The sequence below is a fragment of the Channa argus genome, chromosome 5, assembly GCF_033026475.1.
Source record: "Channa argus isolate prfri chromosome 5, Channa argus male v1.0, whole genome shotgun sequence".
Taxonomy (NCBI): domain Eukaryota; kingdom Metazoa; phylum Chordata; class Actinopteri; order Anabantiformes; family Channidae; genus Channa; species Channa argus.
Genome location: NC_090201.1, coordinates 6,648,983 through 6,674,565, shown reverse-complemented (window position 1 = coordinate 6,674,565; position 25,583 = coordinate 6,648,983). Strand labels below are relative to the sequence as shown.

The 25,583-nt window shown below is 38.9% G+C and overlaps 1 protein-coding gene across 1 annotated transcript in view; it reads left to right on the top strand.

The window, feature by feature from the left end:
* Positions 1-1,325: 1,325 nt before the first annotated feature.
* Positions 1,326-25,583, top strand: part of camkvb (CaM kinase-like vesicle-associated b) — a 36,918-nt gene continuing 12,660 nt past the window's right edge. Inside the window, exon 1 of the mRNA XM_067505767.1 lies at positions 1,326-1,557. The gene's annotated coding sequence lies outside the window, so the exon portion shown is untranslated. The remainder of the gene's footprint in view (positions 1,558-25,583) is intronic.

Below are 25,583 nucleotides of genomic sequence, written 5' to 3'. Positions count from 1 at the left end.
TGTCTGACCTTTGATTTCAATGGTTGTGAACATATATGGGTCATTGCACAGTATCTGTCACATCAAGGTAAAACCGTCTGCTCTACATGTATCAGAGTGTTGATGTCCATGAGCATTCACTGTGTTCAGTTCCTGGTTTTATGTAGGCTATACGTTTCCACTCATGCTTCATTTGGAATTTGTGTCGACATGTGGGCCCTGGGGGGGTCTGGATAAATCACTGAACGTTAGAACGGGAATTCATTGCCAAAAACACAACACAAGCCAGCTGCAGATGCTTGTTTTGGCAGGTTTCATTTGAAATTGCAGACAGCCATGCAGATTTGAGTTTTAATTTTCTGAAATTTCTGCCACTCAATTTGTGTCGACTATTGAAACTAGCTCCCATTAGTCTCTCTAGTCTGTAGCAACTTCCAGACACACTTTGTGGAAAGGATGTCTTTTTTCTTTAAAAATCTAATTTCCCAAAGCTCTGAGCATCAGAGATGACATTTCATTCATCTCCAATGTGTTCAGATGGTGCCAGAGAAATATATCACAAGATATATCTACTTTTTATATCTACAAGAGCATATCTACTTTTAAAATAGTATCAGTAAGAGTTTTCTTACCTATAGGTCAGGATGGCCAGACATCAGCCTGATGGGAAACAGTCCTATGAAGACATTTTGCCATTAATAAAAAAGTGTGTAAGCAGATGATTTTATGAGATATTCAAGGACTGGCATAGCTGTTTGGCAGACCGGTCATGACTCTGTTGGTAAAGCGGAACTGGTTATAACAGTCCATGTCTGAAGTGAACTGAAGTAACTAAAACTGTATAGAAACTCAATATGTGGAAAGAGCTCTTAAGTTTGCCAAATAATATTGCTGCTTCACTGTTTGTTCATATATCGTATTACTGAACTCATTTAGTACCATTACCTGTGACAGACATATTGATTTTGGAGAAACTATTTAGCGCACCATAAAAATTATTTCAGGGAGACCCCACAGTCTTAAGTGTGCATAATGTACTTCAATTTTTAAGATTCGTTTCTGTCTAACAGATTTTTTATTTTTTATTTTTTTTTGAACAAGTGGAAATGGTGGGTAAAAGCGGAGTGAGTGCAGGTGAACTTTGCACTACACGCTCCGTGTTACAGTCCGCGTCTGCACATTGCTCGCTCATTCAGTATAAATCCCAGTGTTTTCACTACGCGAAGATTCGAACTCATTCACACTCGTCTCTGACCCTTCTCCTATCCGCTGTGCGCTCCCTCCCCTCCCCTCCCCTCCCCTCCCCTCCCCTCCCCTCTCCTCTCCTCTCCTCTCCTCTCCTCTCCTCCCCTCTCCTCCTCTCTCCTCTCCTCCTCACCGCGCAGAGCTCGACGCGCGCAGGCACAACAGATGGTACAGTACTATAGACCGCAGGAGATCACGCATTTCACGCACAAGTACTTTTATTTCACAAAACTTCACAGGAACGTTTAGTATAATAGGAGCAGACTCGCCGACGACAAACTCTCCTTTGGCGGTGACTGGACCCTACGTTTAGAGGCGGAATTTGGTGTCAAGGTAAGTTGTGATGTTTTCTGAATAGACCTTCAGGTTTCGGATCCGATGAACTCGGAGCAGGAATAATTCTGAAAACGAAACGACATCGTCTCATTTTGTCATCTAGACCTAATAAATGTATTTAAATATACAATTTTGACCCCAAGCATTGTAGTTTGTTACATATTGTTTTGACAGAACGAACAATGGAGTTGATGGAAAGGATGCTCCGGGCTCGGTCGACCCACCAATAGATGTAAATGCCTCATATAGAAAGTAGCAATATTAAATGTGAAAGCAACACCCCCCCCCCCCCCCCCCAAAAAAAAAAAAGAAAAAAGAAAAAACAACAACAACAAAGAAAAAGCTGTACATTCTAATCTAAGAGCAGCAAAGTCTTCACATACTTAGACATGTAAGTGCTGATGCTGCAGCTCTGTGCAGATGCTGATGCCACAGTCCCAGCACCATTAAAACATGTCCTGTAATGACCATTTTAATTAGGGTCAACCACCGCCTCCCATTCCTACACATTCCTTTCTCACTTTTAATGTGAAAAAACCTGTCAGGACAGTGCTATGGCCAAGATCAGTAATGTTATCTGACATTGGTCTGTGGTGTTTTTGCATGTCTTTCGAAATGTGGATGGTGTTAAATGTGGCCTGAACAGTGGCAGCTTCAGGGAAGTTATTATTGCTCGACAGGGGATCTAGATATGATGCACTAAATCTAATTAAGAGTTTTATTTTCTGAAAAAGTTAAACACCCTTTTTATTCCTTCTAAAATTTGCAATGCCATTAAAACACTGAGAGTTTAATTTTTCTGTAATTCAAAACACAAGTGACCTTTGCAGTAAACATTAAATTAATTAGCTTTTTAAAACGTGCTTTAATTAGTATTTTGCATTGCAAAGGCTGAAGTTCTTAATAACTCCTGCTGCCACCAGCATGTGGTAGGTAGATTAGGCTTTTTACTGGAACAGCTTATGAGACGCTGTCACTAATATTTATGAACTCCTGCATGCTCCCTGCGTCTGACGAACATTAGAAAGATCTGACATTTAGTTCAAGTCCTAACCCATCTCTTGACACTCGATGTTATCAGTTCATAATTTAGAGATGAATTTATCTTTGTTAGCCCAGGAAAACAGCCAAAATATTACAAATAATACAAAAAAAAAACAAAAAAACAACCTCCACCATGGAAGAATTTCTTATAGGTCAATGCCAATCCTCATTATGTCACATCCTTCACATGTCACTTTATGGTAAGCGACACATGACCAGTGAGCTGCATGCAATGATTTGTTCAGTCCCAGAAGAGCGATTCAGACTTGTGATGGACCCCATGTGGCCCCGTGGCAGCAGTAGCAGCAGCTACTATAGGAAAGCATAGCAGATTACCACAAACCCTGGCAAATTGCAGACAATTAGCTCTCCAGGGAGAGCTGCGCCAACTTAGTGTTGCAGCAACTCTTAATTCTGTGTGAGCTGCTGGCACATGCACGAAATGTGTGGCCTGCTTTGATTGCTATGTGGCTGCAGATGTATCGTAACATATTATATACTATTAGTGACATATTGATGCTAACAATGATGCTGAAAAAATGTGTGAGAGCAGTAGTGCACCGGGTTCCCCCAAATATCAGTGGGATCAATTTCCCACAGTCTGCTCATTGATCTGCTTTTTTATTTTATTCAGATCTATGCTTTAGAGCAGCTTAAGACTGGTACAGTACATGTTGCAATATGCAAGTGTCCTTTGCCTCTGAGATATTATGCATATATTCTTCTCTTTCTTGCATTTATTTGTGCTCAATAAAAATTTTATGGTCCCTCTTAGAGTCCTCTGCCACTAATGCTCCTGTGCAAGAGCCACACAACAAATTAGCATCACTACGTGTGCTCTTACACAGTCAAGGAGTTTGCAGTTCTGAGTACGTGCACTAGATAAAAACACACTCCAGGCTGCAATATTGAGACATAAATCAGTATACAGTTCAGTGAAGAACTTGTAGAGAGCTAGAGAAAAAAATGATCCAATATCTGATATTTACTGCTTTTCATTAATCACTGACACAAAACAGAGAAGTGTCTATGTCCATTTTGCTTGTTTGTTTACCCAACTTTTGTATAACTACCTGGAAGCACCGAATCATTTTCTCTCTGCTGCTGACATTTTGGAGTGCCAGACATGCACCCAAATGTGGCATTTCACTGTATTGTTGCCAGAATTAAGAAGAGCAAAAAGTATTATGTACGGGAAAAGGAAGTTCAATAAATTCAGTAAGTTAAGTCACAAACAACATCACACAAGTTTGGCTGGTTTAGGTCCAGTGCATCAGTTGAGACTGGTTCATTTTATGAGACCTGTAGTGTGTGGACTGTGACTGTAGTCGCTCGCTTTGAAGAGTAGAATCAAAAGCATGCGGATACTCAGCCACTGCAGAGGCTGACTGTTGTACTGGCTTTACATAACCTACATGTGAGGTAGGCTTTACCTGCCAAATACAGATTTTTCCATACAATATTTTGTAGCTACATCATGTTCAGACTTAACAAACAACAACAAAACATATGGAAAGCTTCCCTGCAGCACAGCAGAATTAGGTAATGTGTTACGTACTTGCTCATTAGAAAAAAATTCCAAACAGCCTCCAGACGTATTTCTTTTCACAAATGTGTCATGCAAATATCACTATGTGCTTTAAACATTACTTTTAGCAGGGCTAACGACTTCTTGTAAACCAACAAAATGAATCATGTAGACATAAGTTGTACATGTCTGAAATGCTGCCACCATAATCTCTAAATCACTGTGGTATATTTTAGCAAATGGGTTTCATTTGATTGCCTCTCCAGTTTTACTGCTGCTCTTGTCCACCCATCAAACCCAAGCCAATGCTGTCCTCGCATGACTTAAGCAGCCAAGCAATAATAAATGACACCATGATGCCAGGGACTAACTGTGGCAACACACAGGGTAATTTATGTAGCAACATCTAAGCTCATTTCAATGACAGTGGATCAATATCCTGGTGTGAGAAGTGAGTGAAATGGGTGAGTGTGTAGGGGGATAACTGTGCCATTTAGCAGATGACATTAAGCAGCTAATCGGAACATGAAAGGGAAGATGCTCATGTGTGGAACATACACGTATTAAAAATGAACATGATAAATGTACAATGCAGGTAGCATTACATGTCAGATTTTTTATTATAAAAGTTAATTAGTGCAAATAGTGACTTGTTCTCTGCTGGTTAGTGCATTCATGCAGAAAAACATGGATTTAAGATAAAATAGTAGACAACTAGTGTACAGTCACCTGCACCTACAGTCAACACGTACACAATTTTGTGTTGACTGGCTTTTATTTTAATGTTCATCTGTTTCAACATTACTAGAATATTCACAAAAGTTACTATGATTTGGATCAGATTGACTCCAAAAAACAGAAAACAGCAACTCTTGTCATGATGAACAGTGTTTAAATCAATCAATCAACCAATCATTTAATCTTCTTCATTGCCTGGTGCCTCAAAATCTGAAGCCTTATGTGACATCACTTGAGGCATCAAGTGATGTCATTAATCAGGATTCAGTAGCAATTCAAAATTAGTTGTGGAGATGATGTCTTACATTGTGGTCACTGGTAAACCACAAACACACACATGCACACACACACACACACACACACACACACACACACACACACACACACACACACACACACACACACACACACACACACACACATACACACACACACACACACACACACACAAGCACACACACACACACAGTTCATAGCCAAGAAACTTTTAACAAATAAAACCTAAAGAATTTCAGGTCCTTTAACCTAAAATGCTACATATTTAGTTTGATGACATTTGATGGTATATCATTTGTTCAGGGCTGTACAACATGACCTGAAATCTATATTCTTTTAGATTCAGTGTCTGTTTTTTGTAATATTACATTACATATTAAGTGTTGTATTCTGCAACTCTGTTTCCAGTCACAGTTTCACTTCCATAGACCCCTGACTCTCCAATACTAATTCATTTTTGATTTTGATCCACAAATTTAATTTTGTTGTTTTCCCTCATCGTCTTGCAGTTTTACTCCCTCACTACAGACTTACCAAGTTTCTCTCAGCTCTCACTGTTGATGAGGGAGGTACATAGTAGCATCAGAAAGTGACTGTGTATCCTCCTTTAATGTCTCATCTGTGTTTTGACTTTGTTGGTTTCTTCCGTGAACAAGTTACTCACATGAGTTCCATCGCATGTGTCTTATCACAGCAGTCAGCAGTCTTTATAACAAGGAAACAATTAGTGTCAGTTAAAAAAAAAAGACAAATCTAATCAATGTCATTAATCGAGATTCAGACATGTCCACTAAGAAACACACAGGAAAAGTGTTTTCTGCCCTCGAACCATCTTTAGCAAAAGGGTTACTTACTGTACGTTCACCACGCAGCTTCAAAGAGCCACTCTGCCCAGCATCCCCAAATAGAAAATTTAAAGGGGAATTTGAAATGGAATTGGATTAATATTTTACCTCACTATTGATTCATACTGCTACTGTAGACGTTTTAATCTGCGAGTGAGTTGCTTATTCAGAGGCATGCGTTGACGCTACGATCTGGCACATTCTCTTCCTTCCACTCTGCATTAGAAGTAATGGGCCTCCTGTGTTAGGCATTGCAGTTGTCACCACTTAGTTTGTCACCCCCGCTGCCCGCCCCGTCATTTTCTCATTCACAAGAATAGTACAGGTGACCAGAGGTTGGAGCACTAAAGGCTCTGGTGGATGGAAAGGGTTATTATCAATATGGGGTGTTTGCTCACTGTGTCCTCAGAAAACAAGCGGCATTTTCCACGATAAGGTAATTTTCTCAGGTGACATTTTGTGCATTAACCCACTTCTCCTCGATGCAACAACACTAACACTGGTGAAATGTATTGAAATTGTCAGTGGCATCTTCTGTTACTAACCAAAAAGGGTGCAAAAAACACAAGGAGGTATTCTAGTGAATAGAAAAATATGATCATTTTTTGGCATAAAATTAAGATTAAAGCTCCCAGATTCTAATGTTTGTAGTGTTTTCATGTGTCAGACCTGTTATTAGATTCTCTGTCTCTTCCGTTAGTTCCTCCTCTGCATGTTGTACTTATTTGTACTGCATGTAGCACAGGTTAAGGACAGGGGAAATCTATTTTCATTAAAGTTGTATGATAGAGCCCGAAGACAACCAGCAGTTGCATAACTACAATCGATGGTGCTCCCTCATGCTCTGGTAGTTTGTCACCGTGGTGATGTGGTTGGAGATGTGCTTTACGTCTACCCCTGGAGTCAGGACACTCTGGCATCAGCCTGCAGTAATAGACTCCTGTCCTGGGTGCAGTAGATTACACTGCACCTTGATGTGGAGGCAGGTTAGAGGTCATGATCTGTGTGTTTTCTGTCTTTGAGCTGGATTTTTATCATGATAAGAAGCTCAGCTTTCAGCTTTTTCAAAGATAATTTGAGAGGTGCTACAGTGCAATTTTGGCTGCTGGCAATTAAGGAGGAAGAGGGGGAGAAGAGGCTTGGCTTGGAGTGTGCTGTTAAAATCCGAAATCTCAAACAAGGACTATGTTAGATTTTACATATATTATATGATATTATTTATATATTATTTCTATGTGCCATCTTCACTGCCTCAGTAAAACTGACTTTTTTTTTATGTGTGAACACACACATTGTTTTTGTTTGGTGACACATCAAGCAGTTATGGAGCAACATTAACATTCATTTGGAGTCATGTCTGCCGCAGTCTGATGAATGTAAGTCCAATACTCAATCTCTTTTGGCTCATAAAGAAAATCTGACTCTTCAGCTGCTTAATGCTCCACCATACTCAGCACCTGACTGTGTCTGTCTGCTGCTTGGTGGCTCTGGATCCTCTTCTTTGAAAACAGCTACTTCGTGTAGCTGTAAGATTGATAAGAGTGAATCAAAAGTATATTTTGGTAAACAAAAAGAAACAGTGAGTTGAAAGATAAACAGTAGAGGAGGTGACGACTTGGAGGATTGCAACATGTTTCACTGATTCACTGATTTTAGACACTTGCTGTCACCTTTAGTCTGTCCCATAGCTGTGTCCTCTTGTCCTGAAGACATTACCATAATACAGCTGTGCACATCCCACAACATCTGCCTTTGTATTTGTTGTGACAGAGGTTAGGTACATGCTGTTTATAAAAAACAGAAGCAAGTTAATGTTTCTCACCTAAGTGCTCCACTAATTAGTCGAACATTTGCTTAATGAGATGCAGCAATTTTAGATTGAATGAGATCCACTTTGCAAAATCTCTGTCAACAGAGGAAGAGGAGGAGGAGGAAGCAGGTGGTAGAGATGAATGTGCAGACCTAATAAAAACCATTCACACAACTGTTCCTGCTCCTCTTGCATGAAAGAGACAACTCTGATCATGTGGAACTTAAAGGTTTTTTGCTGTAATTGACATGAAAAGGCTGAATTTCCAATGGATGGAAACAAAACATTATCTAAACGTGGTAAGATGCAACATACAAAAAGCAGATGATGCTTTTCTCTGCATCGAGGAGGAACAGTACTGTACTCTGATGCGACACTGAAGGACTTGGTAACCAAGGCAACGGACAACAGGCACAAAAAATGGTCAGATTAGCCGAAAGTGTGAAAACAGAGCATTTTAGGTTTTGCATAAAGCAAAGTGGTCAATCTGGGTTATATCAAAATATAAATTTTAAAAGATGAAACAAACAGTTACAGTACCTGTAGCAGCCTTTGTAGATGCTTTACCCCTTCCTTCATTTTATTTTTTAGCTCGCATAAACAAATGCAACGGATTTAGCTCGACAATTGGATATTTGAGGTAAAATTGAGATTTTATGCAATATTACAATTTCACAAAGGGATATTTAAACACTGAGCTCAAAGGCTGAACACTCCTATGTGGACACGAGGCTGGAGATGAGCTAATCACAGACTTCAGGAAAAGAGCTTGGTGGAGGTGGATGCTTCCATTAGCGACAAGGATTCACACCTCAGTCATTCATCTCGCCAACTCCCACTGCACTGACCCCCTGTCACATGTTCTGAGTCACCTGGCTGCTCGCCACTCTTTCAGCGCGTTATGTGAGCGTCTATCTCTCTCTCTCTCTCTCTCTCTCTATCTTCAACACACCAAGGGCAGATTAACTGTATCACTGCCTAGACAAAGCAAGGAAACAGAGAAAAAGTATATTTAGGTTCAGACTGCTACTATTGACTGGAGAAAGGCCTCAGAGATGAGGCTCTTTTCATTTGCGTGGGAGGAAAAGAAGCATGAGTACAGCTTTGTGGTGGATACGATGTTTTTGTAGAGCAGCGAGCCTGCTCTTCCAACCAGATTAACTTATATGAGAATGGCTAAACATCAGAACACCAACCCAAAATGCTTTCAAGGTTGAAGCTCTAATTTTCCAGACACCAGCTTTTGCTGTGGGCACTCGTCTGTGGATGTGCAGCATCGTTTAAGTGACTCTTTCAATTTATAAAACTAGAACAAAGCCACATGTCACATATGACATGAAACAGACATGATCTTACTAGTCTCCAACACGGATACATGATAGTTATTATTTGCATTAACTAGGGACTTGAAGTACAAGAAAAATAATGCGGAGCCATTTTTAGTATCATGCATATTGGATTATACTGTAAGTATTGATTCAGTAATGTGTACGCCACTTTAATGCAGCTGGTGATAAAGGTGGGGCTCATTTTATTAGACTAATTGATATACTGCTGAGTAATTTGTCAGCTTCCTCACGTGTATTAAATAATTTGTAACCTAGTTTCTAGCAAAATTATAATTGTATTTAAGTTTTTGCAGGTTCATAGATGTATTTTTGACCCGAATCACTACAGAGGATCGAACTAAACTGAACACAATAACAACCTGTGTGGCAGACTGGCTCAGAGATTACATTTTCTCGGAAGACTTCGATTGTTAGAGTAAACGCCGACATTATGTTGCCCTTATACACTCCGATACTTGAAAGTATCATCTGATTTAGCAGCACCATTGTATGGCACACTCACTGTCCACCTAATCCAGGCTATACAAGATGTACAAGATCTGTTGAGGAAAAAGAAGACCCATCCATCTACAAGAGCTCTTTAGTCAGTCTGGCACAGAAGATATTATAGCACCAATCTTAAATTTTACACTGTGAGTATGAACTCTCTCCTTCTGGGAGGTCATATCAAATCACCAAGTCTAAACAAGTCCATGAGTCTACGTACATGCATGTGAATACAGTGGTGCTTCGAGCTATATGCTGATGTCAACAAAGTAACTTGCTCACACAAATGTTGCATTTGGGTGAATTGTTTCACCATAGTTTCGTTTTTCGCCATTATTTGGGCAGAAATACATATAGAAAACAAATTTAAATGATAACGGCGTCGCTACACAAATTGAAATCACCAAAGTTAATGAAATTCATTCTGAGGGTGACAGGAACATTTGTAAAAAAAACAACAACAACAAAACTCTGAAAGAGAAGTGATGGACCAGCTGGCTGGCAGACCACAACAACAAGTCATGCCAAAGCTGACTTTTTTCTGTATGGAGGCAAGAAACACAGAAATAAAGAATGTGCTGACAGCTGTGTTTGATGTGGTGAACATTGTTTTTTTTCCTGGGATCAGATGATAATCCGCTGAAGGGGTGTGCATGATTTACACGTGCTGCCTGAACCTTTGCTGAGCAGATATGAAATAGTTGGGAGGCGGAGAAATTTGTCATTAGTTTTGTTCTCCTTTAACTACTTTCTGAGTTTTACTGTGCTGTAACGTACAGGCCTAAAGGTAAATCCTTTTGGCGCTGACATGGTGGTGCTTCAGCTAAAGTAAAACACGAGTGTTAAAATATGAAAATTTATAGCATTGTTTTCAAAAAGGTGACATCCACAGATGAGTAAGTAGAGCTGAGTTGAAGTGCAGCACAGGGCCTAAGCTGGACTATGTTCTATTTCTCTTTGAGAAGGACAAATGTTTATCACACTGTGGGTGTGAAACATGCATGAATGCCTAGAACAATTTAAGCATTGGCTGAAATGCAAAATGGATGACGTTTTTTGGGCAGCTCAGTGTTTGCGTCTGTACAACAGGAAATGTAGCCAGCATGGGAATCGGGTTTTGCTTGGCTCTGCTGAGGAGCAGGTGGGCTGGACTGGTGTGATTCCAGCAGGACCATCTACACCATATGCAGGACAGCTCACTGCCCCTCGCTGGGTGTGTGCTTACAGTGAGCTGCGAACACATGTGCTCGCCCCAGTTGGAGGAGCGAGAGCATGCCCACTCCCACCTCCCCCAGCAGGCAAAGTACTCTCTCTGCGAAGAACGTGACATCTCTTGCGATTACAGGCGGTCGTCTTCTGCTGTTTCACCACTGCGACCACTGTGTAACCATGGAGACGGGCCGTTATCGTACGATTACACTCCTTTGAAACTTTTAATCCACTGCGGTGTCATTCCCTCTGCCATTATGACTTGGATTTGCTGAAAATCATTCAACAGTGTCTCCAACATCTGTTTACCTGCTCACAGCAAGAAATACAGCTGCTCAACTCGACTGTCATTTCTAAAGCAGCTAGAATTTCAGTGCGAGCTGGCTTCTCTTGCTAAGTATCCCAAAGCACGCAGCAGTGACACAATCCTAATTTTCATGAACATTCTGTCAAGAGAGATTACACATCCGTCATCCTGCTGGGTTTTTTCCCCAGGAGAGAATAGCATGTAAATATGGTAAGACTGTGGGGAATATTCCAGAGGTGAATATACTGCATATTAAAATACTGCAGTTTTCTGTGGAAAATGTAAAGCAGGAAGTAGAATCGAACCAGTTATTTTTATGATAAAAACAATATTTGGTACAATATGCCCATTTTAAGGACTTTTTAAGGAATTTTTAATAATGCAAATTCTTTATTCTTTTGCAGCTAAAGCCTTTTTACTTGATGCTTTTTAACTTCACTCTGCTCTAAAAGTATTGGAACAGTGAGGCCAATTCCTTTATTTTTGCTGAAGACTGAAAACATTTGAGTTTGACATCAAAAGATGAATATGAGACAAGAGATCAACATTTCAGCTTATATTTCCAGGTATTTACATCTTGATTGGATACACAGCTTAGAAGATAGCACCTGTAATTCAACCCAATACCCATAAAAACCCATAAAATTGTTTCTTACTAAAACAAAATTACAGTCATTAATAAAAACAAATATAAAACATGACATGCTTCAAATAAACGAAACAAACAAACTAAATAAAGAAAGAAATCTCCCATGGAAAAAAGCATGTCTCAAACTTGCAAACATGACTCGAAAGAACAGCTTGCATGGAAAAGAAAGTTGGAACTCATTGTTGACAGGAAAGATAGCACTTTCCTTTTTTTTTCATTTTTAGTCTCATACAATGCTTTGCCATTATTTTGTGCTGTGGTATATGTGATGTATATGTTTCGTGTGTATTTCCAGTCTTTGTTTTATTTTCTTTCACTGTGGCACCTTGGAGCCACCATAATGAAGGCAGTGATTATTCTCAAATTATGATACAGTCAAATGAGGTGTCAGAGGAGGTGTGGTTTCCCAAGGCCCCCGTCCACCTGCTGCCTGGGTGTGTGTGTTCAAAGAAATACAGTTATGTAATTAGTGAATCTAAATTTCCTGTAGGTGTGAATGTTAGTGTGAATGTTGTGAACCTGTGAAAGACCTAATTACGCAGCGTGTACCTTGCTTCTCACCTATGATAGCAGGGAATGACTCAGGTCCCGCCACAGCCTTAATAGATGGATAAGTAGTTTCAATAGTGTCTAGATGTATAGATGAATATTCTGTTCACAGTGCGCATGTCATGAGAATGTGTGTGTGTGTGTGTGCCCTGCTGACATTATGGATGTTTATGCCTGCAGTATTCTCTGTGCAAAGCATCTGTCAAGTTGTGTGTCATCTAATTAATGACTGCAACAATTTACCACTGACTTATTTGTACATGGCTACTCTGCTTAAACTGTCAACTTCTTTTATTTATTCAGTTAAATCATACCTGGTATGTGTGAGCAGCGGTTTGAAAATGTACAATATGTTAACCACAACGTGGCACATTTTCAGTTATAGAATTCATCACATATTGAGAAGAAATAAACATGTACATTTACAAATGGAACTTTGGACACTATCACTTCAACAACTAAACAAAGTCAACATTTACATAGTTGCATTTTTGAAAAGAATTTTTGTACATTGACCGTAGGACTGGAAAGCAAATTTAGGTCGACCTTTTCCATTTAGTTTCTCAGCATTTAAACATAATCAGGCATATTTTTTAATGTATCTTCATATATCTTCAATATCTTCATCATATCCTCATCATAAAGCACACATGTTACTTTAGATTGTACTTTCTGTTTTTAGAGTTTTCAAATTGACTTTTTAGCATATTTCTGAAACAATAACATTGCTGGGCGTTTTGAATTTTACGCCCATCATATCTCAGTAACTTTTAAAGGTAGATTACATATGCAGCTAAATATAGTCTTGTAAACATGACTGATTCAAAGAAACATCACCATCAGTGCTGCTGCTTTGTGTATTTGGCTGACTACTATCTGAAAGTGAGAGTATTTAGGCCTAATCATGAAGAAAACTTCAGTTTGTTTGGGTCCTGATTTTCATGTCAGTGTCATTACAGAAAAGGTTTTAATCTCATTATTACATTTCTAAACAGAAACTTTTTGCTGCTTTGTAAACCTACCGACTCCCTTTGACTGTTTACCTACTTTAAAATCAGTTTAGAATCAGTTTAGTTAAAAAAAGTTTTTCCTGTATTTGTTAGTAAAGACTTTACATTATGATATCTCAAGCTCGCCTTGAGGGAATATGTCTAAACTTAGATTTGTAGAGACAGTGATTAGGATATGAGTCTGGATGGACATACATGTAAACTGCAACTGACTGTCGACTGTCTGAAAGTGGCATAGTACTGCACAGCAGCAATTCTTTTTTTTTTATTTATTAGCTATGCTGCCAACAAGTTCCAAGAACTATATATACGGTATTTATATTTAGTTATTTTGGCAGAAGCTTTTATTCAAAATGACACATACAGAAGAAACTCGGGGTTCAGTTTCTCCCTTAAGGATAGTTTGACATGTGGACTGGAGGAGCTGGGGACTGAATCACAGAGTTGGTGAATAACCACCAATAACTGTTCTACCTCCTGATCCACAGCGACTCCTATACAGACTTTCTGTCCATATCATAGCGACCTTATGGCCCTGACGTAAGTAACCTTCTCCATTATGGAAAGAATAATCAAGTGCGTTTACATGGATTAAAGTAACCTGGTTCCGGCCGTTTTTTTCTGGAAAAACAAATTTTCTAAACTGTGATGTAATTGGGAAAGCTGATTTGTGAAATTGTAATTAATATTTTATCCTACATTTCTGCATCTCTACTCTGGGAAGCACTTCATTATTATTCTTTAAAAATAAGATATGATTTTATTGATTCCTGAAGGAGACATTTACTTATTACAGCAACACAGTCACTTGTAAGAATAACTTTTAAAAAAATTATTAAAACAGGACACAACACACACAATGAGTAGTCAACTACAGCATGTGATGTTACTTGCCACAGCAGCAGTTGTACTGTATGTTATTAGTCGTATTTGGAGCATTGAATTAGAAAACATTAGCTCTTGTAAATAAGTGAATTTAGCCATATTGTAGCAGTGTTAATTATCATTGTATGTTTTGTTTGGTCAACAATTCAATTTCAACTCCATTTGAATAATAAAAGCACCAGAATCCTGCCAAAATCTTACTGTCTCTCATGTTTTAAAGGAAATCTTAGATTTACCTTTTTTCTGTTAGTTATTAATAATTAAAACACACATTTATTCCCTGTTGTTAAAACTACAGACACACAAACATATAAACATCAATTGTGCACTTTGGCTGCACGAGGCTTTATTTGAGCATTTATTGTGATGGTCAATGCCTGATATAAAATCTTGACTTTAAGGCTGTATCAGCTCATTAAAAGTGAAAATCAAATAGAATATAGTGCTTAAAATACCTAATATCTTATAATAAAAATAATACTGTTTTTCTTCATCTGTGCTGCAGCACAACATGCAACAGAAACACAAACAGAAGACAACCATCACAATAACTAAAACCAACTGCTACAATATCATTGTTCGGTTACAGAGAAACTTGTCTTTGATTTCACACCAAGGCAGCAGACAACAACGGCTCTGGTGCAGTCCATGCCATCAGTTTCTATCCCCCCCAAGAACCTTGTAACACACTTCTAACAAGCAGCAGCATGAAGCCCTGGCCATGAAATCTTTCACACTGCAGAGATTTATTTGCTCTCTCCAAGTAAAAGAGAATTTAAATGAGAACACGGACGACTTTTAAGGTTGCATTTGGATGGAGAGCTAACAAAATCTGAAACTGGTTAAATTTTCAGCAACGAGGAGTCCTGTGGACAAGACCGAAGCCTTACTTCCTAAGTGGCTTTTATCTGTTACCCTGCATTGTGCTGATTAATGATGAATGCCTAAAACAAAATTCGATTTTGTTTGAGTTTTCTCTGCATTTCTCTGCAGAGCAACATTCCCTTGCAGAATTTGTGTGTTTGCTGACTTATTGTTTTAGCTGAAGATTTGGAAGTCTAATCATCCCAATTCATGACAGCTGATGCTTTCTGCTTAGTCATATTCGAACAATTGCTTCATGCCTAAAACTTACTTTTTAAGTTTTTATAAATTAAGAAAAGCTCATCACATAATGTGACACGCATGAATTTAAACCACACAAACTTCACATCCTCATCACACATGTTGCCTTTGGGCAGTGGGCTTATAATAGTTCATTTGGTTTCAGTTGTGATGGAAAAAACATCAGGCTCCAACTCGGGCAGCAGCGGCAGTCTCAACACCCCCCCTGCTCCTCTGTCAAAGACATTTTCATGCTCTGAACTTCCTATTTTCAGTTCAGTGAAATAATGAACTAAGAAGCCTCCTCTCCCCAGTGGAGAATAGAGCTGTTCAAACTGAATGGGAAGACAGAATAAAAGACAGAGCTGGAACGCCAGGCTACGCTCAGATTCAGAGGAAGCTAATGACAGCCTTAGACACAATCTATTTACTTTACACACAGAAGAGAAAACACAACAGACTGGTAGATGTTGCAGGGAATCATTGCTGTCATGATAGAGTTTAAAGAAAAATGCCTTCTGTTTTTGTGACTGCAGATCTTGTGGAAATTGTTGATCGCTAAAACACCAAATTATGTACAGACATTCATAGTCTCCTGACCTTTTCCTGTTTTTCCAGTTAGGTTGTGGTTGTTTGGATTTTATGTAAAATTTGACAAAACTTATGGATTTTCATTGCCTTTGCTACAGTCATATAGTGTGGCCCAAACAATGACTTTACAAATCTTTCCTAACTTCGCTCTAGTCAAACGTTTTACTTCTAATGAAATGTTATGACTTTGTTGTGAATTGGCTCTATATAAATAAAGTTGATTTGAATTATCTTGAGTATTTCAACCTCTACTAAGTTCAGTCATTTATTATTCAAGGAGCATTAAGCCCTAATAACTTTAGTGTTGCTCTTACTTTGCATGTCCTTCCTTCATATCATTTTAAATGTATTAGTTTGGTTTATAGCAAAACCTGCATCAACCGAGAATGTCCCTCTGCAAACATTGGGAAATTAGGTGTCCTTACAGAGCCAGAAAACCTGCTTCAGGAGTTGGTTGGGTGGATGGATTTGCCAAACTTAACACTGCATTGTACAATGCCCCTCTCAAAAAAAGCTTAAAAGTGTCAAATGTAATTAAAAACAGAATGCATTGATTTGAAAATGATTTAAAATCCAAATTTAGGAACATGGTACAAAGACAACATATCAAAATGTTGAAACTGAAAAATTGGATATGCTCAGTTTGAATGCTGCTAGCAACATGCAGGTTTCACAGAGAAATCAGGTTATAAGCAAACAATCTGGTTACCTGCTCTACATGCAGCAGGTGTGTTATTTGCTCTATTTGTAGGCTTTTCGCAATAGCAGATTACTCTGCTATACTGTGCATGTAACCAGAGTTATTATATGTTTACCAGACTAATCGCCTTGCTCCAGCCAAAATCAACCAAGGGACATCAGGTTTCTCTAATTCCCTGCCTTGAATATGGAAACCAGGTTTCTCATTTACATGACAGTCTAGAAATGAGCTTCCTCCAGAAAGCTGAGTACTAGTAATCGGATTACTAAAGTGCATTTAAAGGCACTGAAAGTGTAGTTCAGCTGCTGATATAACTCAAATGATTGTGAGGGTGATTTGCTTCCACGAACTGAGATCTTGAACATGGTGAACATTAGCACCCACATTAAGCAACACAGAAGTACTAGCTTGTCTCTCCTTAGTCCCCCTATTAGTCTATTCATCTAGATTATTAAGAAGATTAATACAGACGTGAGCACATTGTCTTTATAAACATTTGTAAAAGTAAAAACCTTTTCTACCTGTGCAGAAATTATCCTCCTTTGAATAGTGTAATTTTGCTCATTTTTGACATCAAAAGGTATCAGTTGAGAAAAGAACGGCTGATATTGTTGGAGAGCAAAAGCTTCTGATCTTATACTCCTCACAGCAGATCAGTGTGTTCCTTCTCTTGCAGGCAGTAGTAGGGCAGTAGTAAGGGCAAAGTGAAGTGACTGTCAGCCAGAAAGGAAGCTGTGCTAACAACATAATCTGCGCCTGCACAGACTTTATCGTGCAATGGGTCTAATGCTGTATTTAACACAAACAGTTACGTGTTTCCAGATGCCGAATATAAAACAGACAATATGCAGTACAAAGGTGGTACTGCATAATATCCAACACGTAGACTGGATTATGTACCTGCTTGTTTTCAAATTAGTTTACAGTCTCTTGTCAGTTTAAATACAAGGCTTTCTTGAATTTACAGCTCACAACTTGCGTCTCGTTTGCGCTATTAATTTCACAGTCAGCACTCTGAGGGGACTTTCAATTAGTGTGAGCTCCGCATAAAAATGAGTCTGCTTTATTTATCTCTGCCTTTAGATGATATTTCATGTAATGTCGATTTTATGCGCGCCAATTAAAGTTTCTGTCCACTGAAGCAGCACGGAGGAAACGAAAGCTAATGAGATTGGCTCTGAAAACACTGGGCCACTGGGTCTTCTCAATAAGAGACTAATTTGTTCGGTCAGGAGGATTTTGTACAGCATCTACATGATGGGTGTGGTGAAAATAGTGAAATCATCTTATGGGATCACCTGAGTAATGTGCGTGTTCGAATAGTTTTTTACTGGATTAATTGTACTGCTTTAGTTTTCCGGGTGAAGTAATCATGATCTAAGAAAACATAAAATGAAAAGCATTAAAAGTTCTATTTTACTGTTTGCCATCATTGCGTAAAGCTCTAAATCGTTTCCCCCAATTTCACTGCTTCCATATTTACCACTCTCTGCATTTGCGGGACGATACTGCTTAGCACAGTGTCTTACTGTGTCAAACCGATTTATGTAAAACTGGAATCTTGTTTGTCAGAAAAGTAGCCATTTACACGTCACTTTGCAATTGTTTGATATAACCTTAGAATCATGGAGAATCAATACTATAGAGTCTACTATAGAGACTTACAACTATACACTCACATTCATGTCACTTCTCTTGTAAGCAAGTTTATGCCTGAATACAAACAGAACTTTAGCTTTAATTAAGTAACATATAAATATCATTGTAATAAATGTACCCTTGTTTAAATTAATGTCATATATACAACAAAACTATAGACAGTACTGCAAGTGAAACAAGGCATTGTTGTCAGGACACATTTTACATGAAACCATATGTTTTCTCACTTTAAGAAGAGAATTAAGATCTGTAAACATATTTATAGACATTTCATGTGCACTGTCTATAATTTATTGCAACAACAGCCTGAGTGTTGTTACTAGTGGTAATTTCTGTGGAGCAAACATATGACATTGCCGTGTAATGCAGTTTAAAACTTTTCCATTTGAAACTTTTAAACTGATTTTAACTGAGGCTTTTTCCGCCATTCTTTCTTTTTTTTTTTCGTTTTCACCACAGTCACACCAGCACCAACCTGCATTGGACTAAGAGTGAAATAAAGTTGAAGGAGTTTTGATTGAGAGCCATGTCTTGAGCTAAAAGTAGAAATCCTGTGTATATCCACTGCAAATAGGAAATGACACAAATGTTTCTAGTACAGTGCATTGTATGGATTCTCACTGTAATACTCATGTACTTGTGTGCACTCAGGCATGTACTCATGTCTATACCCTCACACGCATAATCCTCCCTCAGGATACATTGTCTGTAGTTGTTTTATCAAAACCAGCTGCCATTTGTTCTCACACACTCGCTCAGTCTCCAAAGAGAAAGCACCATGAGCCATCTTACCTGAAGAGGAATTATACTGTACATGCTACGTTGAGTGTGTCCAGGCCACACTGAAGCACCCTCAGGCAGCCATATTGAGGTCAGCAGTGGACATGCAGTTGTCGGTGGACTGCATTTCCAAACATACTATTATGGAGCCTCAGCAGGATACAGTTGTCACAGTAATTTTTTTTTTGTCCTGCTTCTGCTGCTTGACTGATGCTACTTCTATTTAATCCGTTCTATTGCTTGTTGTAGCTTGTTATTGTAAAATTCCTGCCACTGGCTATATTGTTAAATTAGCCTGTAAATTGTTAAATTAGCCATTAAGCAGTCCACCATCCACCTAAAAGTACAGCAGGCTGTAACTGTGCTAACTCTCCCAAAACTAGTACTCAGTGTTTAGGAAAAATGACAGTTCTGATTCCTCTGCATGTTCTTGGCCCATATGTCAACGTCGGCTGATACTTTGTTTTGGCCATTTCAGCAACAATTAAAAGCCCACGAGGTAGTGGGTGACAGATCTCCAGCAAAGGTTGGTGCCAAGAAGGAGAAACAATATAAAGATTTACACACACAAATGTCCTGGGAATGTTTCGTCTGTTTTCTTATTGGGGTTAAGGTAAATTTCAAATTCAAGAAATGCTTTACACCACTTTTGATGTGGTGTTGCAACATGAGAGAATAGAAGATTGATTCGGTAAATCACTGCATTGATGTAGGCTAATTATGAACATCACCATTTATTTAGTGCTGAGTTATTTGCTGCGCTTCCTCTTCTTGGAGCAACACAGGTAATGACACCTGGGTGGTATCCGCTGCCTCTAATATGACATTTAAAGAAAACTACTACAGCAGTTGCGATATTCCTTTAGATTTTTAAAAATTTAATTATCACAAAAAACACGCCTGGTTTGTATGCAATAAATACAAACAATGTAACTTGTGGGCATAAAACTTTTGGCAGAGCTGGGCAAGTAATAACTGCAAAATAATGTAACACATTTGCTTTAAGTAATACCTTTTTCAATGTCTAGTATCTAAATAATAATTGATTACAGTTTTTAAGGCCCAGCGAGTTGCAACATATTTGGTACAAATTAAGTGTTGAGTGTTGAAAATTCTGACACGAGTATTTAGTTGGGATTTTCACTTCCTTTGTTCATTTATTTATTCATCAGTGTAACCTAATTTTAAATATAGAATTAATTTAATAAAGTATGTCACACTTGTAAATGAACAAAGTCAAAATAATTTAAAGCATATCCTCAAAAGTTCCTTGCAGCAAATTTTAAAATGCAGAAAATGAAACCTCTCCCTGTGGTGAACTAAGTGAAGACCACATTTACCATTCAAGCACTAGCAGCAGAGTCAGCTTATCTACTAGCTTGAATCAGTTTAATAATTGATGGAACAAAACCACAGCATCTCATATTCGCAATGTCTTCATGACTTGCAGGTTAAACAGACAAAATGCAGCAAAAAGCTTTTTTGCCCTGTTTAAATCTACACCTTAAGTTTCTTTGTCAGGTAATTCTGCTGGTGCACTGTACTCTACTGATGGTTATCGCTGTTATGCAACCATTTCTTTCCTGGAATAGAGATACAAGGCAATTGGTTCTGGCAGAAGCAAAGAAGCCACAAACAATAGGGACAGTTACAGGTACACTGTAATCAGTAGTGTTCCAGGTTTGATGTAACTTTCCCTACACTGTTTGTAGTTGTTGTTTTGTTTGTTGCCCAGCTGTACTGTGACAAAAGACGATAAGCCTCATTGAGTGCACTGTTCGATAATCCTTCAAGAGTAGTACAGCAGGCTCCGACTTCATGATAACATACTGTAAGTAGAAGTGAGAGGAGAAATCCCAGTGCCAATTAAGGCATTTTGTGTCCCAGCTGCAAGAAAAAAAGTCATGGTATTTCAGGCAGTATGCGTAACAAGGCATTTTCACAGTCCTGGGAAGACAGGCAATTTATCGACCTGTGACACTTTAACAATAAATGTGACCAATGTTTCACCTCCCATTTAAAAGCTGTTTTGGGAAGGGGCTGCACAGTAATTTGCCTTGTGAATCTTGTAAAGTACACGGTTAGGCCTGTGGAACTGTCGCTGCAAGTGATTCAGCGCTGAAGGGCTCGGAGAGTTAAAAAAGAGAGCTGTGAGAGAGCGAGCGACGGCAAAGAAAGACAGAAGGAAGTGGGAATGAAGTGAAGTGGAGAAGAGTGAGGTTTTTCTCGAGCTCTTGCTGCTACTGAAGAAGCCTCTGCAGTGTTTTCTCATTCAGTGAAGCAGCAATGTGAGTCAGATGCAGAGACTTGTACTGAATGAATTACAGCGCATAGAGTGGGATTGTGCTCGCTCGCTAAATGCAGCTCAATGATTAGGGTCCATGGCCTTACGTTAGCTCTTGAAAAGAAAGGTAAATTGAAAAGCCTCTGTGAAATCTGGCAAACAAAATGAGAGGACTAATGAATTCTTGAGACATTTGTGTGAGACTGACGCAGACACCGACGAGCAGCGCAGCGCACTGAATTGGGATTAGACGAAGGCTGAGGGGAGAGGACTGGTAATTATTACAGCACTGCCAGAGCTGCCATGCTTCTGTTAAGCAAGCAACCTGAGACACTGAGATTCCTCTACACAAGAAAGACATGAACCCTGGGCCCCAGTGAGACATACTGTGGAGAAGTAGACTGTCAGCCATGAATAATTAATTCAGTTGTGTATGCGCCCACTTTTTAAAACCTTTGCCACCATCTTTATTCTGGTCCCACTCAATACATGCTGCTGATTGATGCAACTTTCCATCTCTCCGTTTAGTTCCTGTCTCCTGTTGTTTCCCGGCTCTTCTCCCTTTGTTATAACCCTCCCAGCACCACACTGAACCTTGAAACAGCAAGTCTAATAAAGTGTGCTGCAATGCAACTTTAATTGGTGTGGTAAAAAAAAAAGCCCCTGAGACACTGCATGCAAAATTTTATATCAACATTTCCACGAAGCCATTTCTCCTTAGAGTCAAATGGAAAAAGACATAATTCTTGTGGGGTAGAATGGGAGGTGGTGGAATTGATGTTGCAGAATGTTGTTTCCCCAGTGAGTTTCTGAAAAGTGCCTCCATGAATATATTGAATCGTCACGGAATTAATGCAGTTTGCCCAGTAAACTGTGAAATCATATACACATAAAGTACTTTGATCTGCTCTCCATTCTGAATGGCCATTTCTCCTGATTAGATAGGAATATTCAACAAACAGAGCAGTATTCTTTTTGCCTCCACTGACTGAGGCACTGCCAGGGTCATATAACGACAGATGACATTTTGTTTTACGTAACATCAATATTCCACCACAAGTACACTGTTTATACAGTCAATCTAAGCACTAATAGAGGCATTGGCTCAGCCCTTCATCCACTCAGAGCCACACAGAGTCAGACGGCTTTGACATTAATGGGATTTTACTATTACTCAATGGCAAGCAGTAGCAATAATTAGCACATTTAAATTTGTCTGTCGGCAGTGTAACACTATCTTTGCAGCACAATAGTCACAAGTGCACAATTACCTTTTATTTATAAAAAGAACATGGTTGTGTCGCATGAGTATCACTACTTGGCTACCTGCTCACCCCCTCACATGACACCTGTTTGTTGTTTTGTGTGCCCACATCTGACTTGAAAGCAACACGTAGAGAGTTGTTGTGTTCTGTTGTACAGCCTAAATGCCAAGTGCACAGCTGCAGCTAAAGGAATCGAATTATGGGATTTACAGCATATTTGTTCTCCTTTGTGCTCCTGTACATCAAATATTTTATTTACCAAATAATATGACACTCATGCGAACTTCCATATGACTGGAATTCATAAGAACATTTAAAAATGCTGCACGTCAGTGTGGAAAGTTCCTGTGGACCCAAAGGTTTTGGCCTGTACGTGGCCTTGCAGAGTCTGCCCAGGCCGCAGCAGGCAGGTGGGTGTGGACAGCATGAAGTAGTCTGTAACTGTAGCCCAGTCAATAAACTATTTAGAAACCTTATTGCTCATATTGTTTTGTTTTATTAGCTTAAGATCATTTAAATTAAAATAGAACTCCAACATGAACTTGTTTTATATCATCCTTTAGTGGTTATCTTCATTGCCACTTTAATAAGCATAGATTTCCTTGCAATAGCAACTTTATTCGCACAAAGAAATATGAAGAGGGAAGCATTTCAGCATCTTTCTTGCTTCTGGTCTGTGTTATTACTTAGTCAATTCTGGCCATGCTCATCTGTGTTGACCTCATCTTCTCGTTTCAGTGCAAGGGAAAGAACTTATGTAGTTTCTAGTTCAATCACAGGAGATAAATGAAAAGGAAAAAAGAAAATGAAAGTAAAGGGTGTTTATTTTTTATTCCCACAGCTGGAAAGCCTGTGGTTGTGAGGCTGAGGCTGTAACCAATCCTCAGAAACTCAGGGAAAGACATCAGACTGAGGACGAGATTGACCTTGTCACAAATGTCCAGTTTCTCCAAAATATTCAATTGAGTCTATGTGATTTTTTTTTCACTCCGTTTTGTTGGTCACTTGTGGACAGTGCAACAAGCTGTAAACAGCTTCTTCAAAGGGAAATGTCTGGTTCTTAAGATGCATTATGCTGCTCTGTATTCAGCAGCTAGAGATTGATCAGTTTTTTTTATATTTACCCTAAATCCACATCTTGTTCTAAACTATACTCCTATTCTATACTACACTATACTACACTATACTATACAATACTATACTATACTATAGTACACTATAAGATACTATATTACATTATACTATACTACACTATACTACACTACACTATACTACACTTTACTACACTATACTATACTATACTATACTATACTACACTATACTACACTATACTATACTACACTATACTATACTATACTATACTATACTACACTATACTACACTATACTATACTACGCTATACTATACTATACTATACTACACTATACTACACTGTACTATACTATACTGTACTATACTGTACTATACTATACTATACTCTATTATGTTTTATAGTTGGAATTATACAAAATGGCCACAATATTTACGCTCCATGTTTTGGCGTTACACGGCCTGCTGTTGGCTTACAGAAACTTTTGTGCAGTGTAAGAATGTAGAAGTTTCTGGACTAGAAAATGTGACTCGTGGCTCAGTATTTTTCCATTCAGTTGTCTTTGGCAAAACAAGTTTGATTTGTTTTCAGGAAAATGTGGGACAAAAACACTGGGACAAAGAGCATGTAGTGATTCAGTAATGCTTCAAATGATTAATAATCATTGACATTTTAATAACCTGAACATTTTATATATTGTTTTGCTCAAGTGAAGCTCCATGTAAAATATAGTTTTTTTAATAATTGCTAAAGTTCTGCATTGCTTAGGTCACATCACCATATCAGCAATGGTCCGTAGTCAGCACAAGTAAGATGTATGTGGTTTGATCTTTCCTGTGCATCGTCATTTAATATTTACTGAACCACTGGGAGTGGAATGAGGAAGGAGAAAGAAGAGGACAGAGTCAAAGACTGAAAAGGAAGAAACATATTTCCAAAAATAAGGGAAGAATTTGATGGTGTGATTGGAGCAAATGGATGCTCCGTCCTGTATGTAAAGGCTTACCATAACAAACAGGTACAAGCCCTTTCCCCGAAGCATAGCCCAACATTACACTGCAGCAGCAGGTAAAATAATCCCCCTTACCGCTGCCTTGAAAAGTCTTGACACTGTGCACATAAGCTCTGTATTTAGGCTAATCCTAAGCTTCACCCAGACACAAGAGCTGCGAGAGTTTTTCATCGATTTCAAGAAACACCTGATTTGCTCACCGCCTCGACTGGCTGAGGGAGGCACTACCCTTCCCTAATAGGTACAGGATCTTAATCACTATCCATCTTCTGTCCCCCGAGTCTTCACTGCATCTGCAGAAAACCCTGGCTGATGCAGCAGTGCAGCATGGCCCGACCTGGTCCCTCTGACAGACCGAGGTCACGCACACTGAGCCATAAAGCATTGTGAGCCATTGATTAGTGCTCCCGAAGGGCAGATAACAGTCAGAGCATGGTCATCCAAATGGGCCCATTATACAGTTAAGTGATACGTCAGGCATCCTGTTCTTTCTGCTTGTTATGTTGTGCTTCACACACTCTTCATCCATTATACTAATTCACACATTTTTGTGTCAATGTTTCCTTATATTTGTCCATATTCTTTTATTCTTTTACATGTCCCCCATTGATCCGTAAAATTAAGGCCGGGTGCAGAAAGTTTTCTACCGTCACCAAGTCACTGTTTATCAGCAGGATTCTTTCATTATTAGATTGGACTATTTTGCCTCTTTCAAACTAATTCCCCTCGTTACAAATCAACAACACTCTTGTGGACTCTTACAGCTACTTGTGGAATACAAATGCTTTCTTGCAAATTATAGATTTTTCCTGATGTTGTCTAATGCCTTTCTTCTGGCAGTCCTGGCATTCAT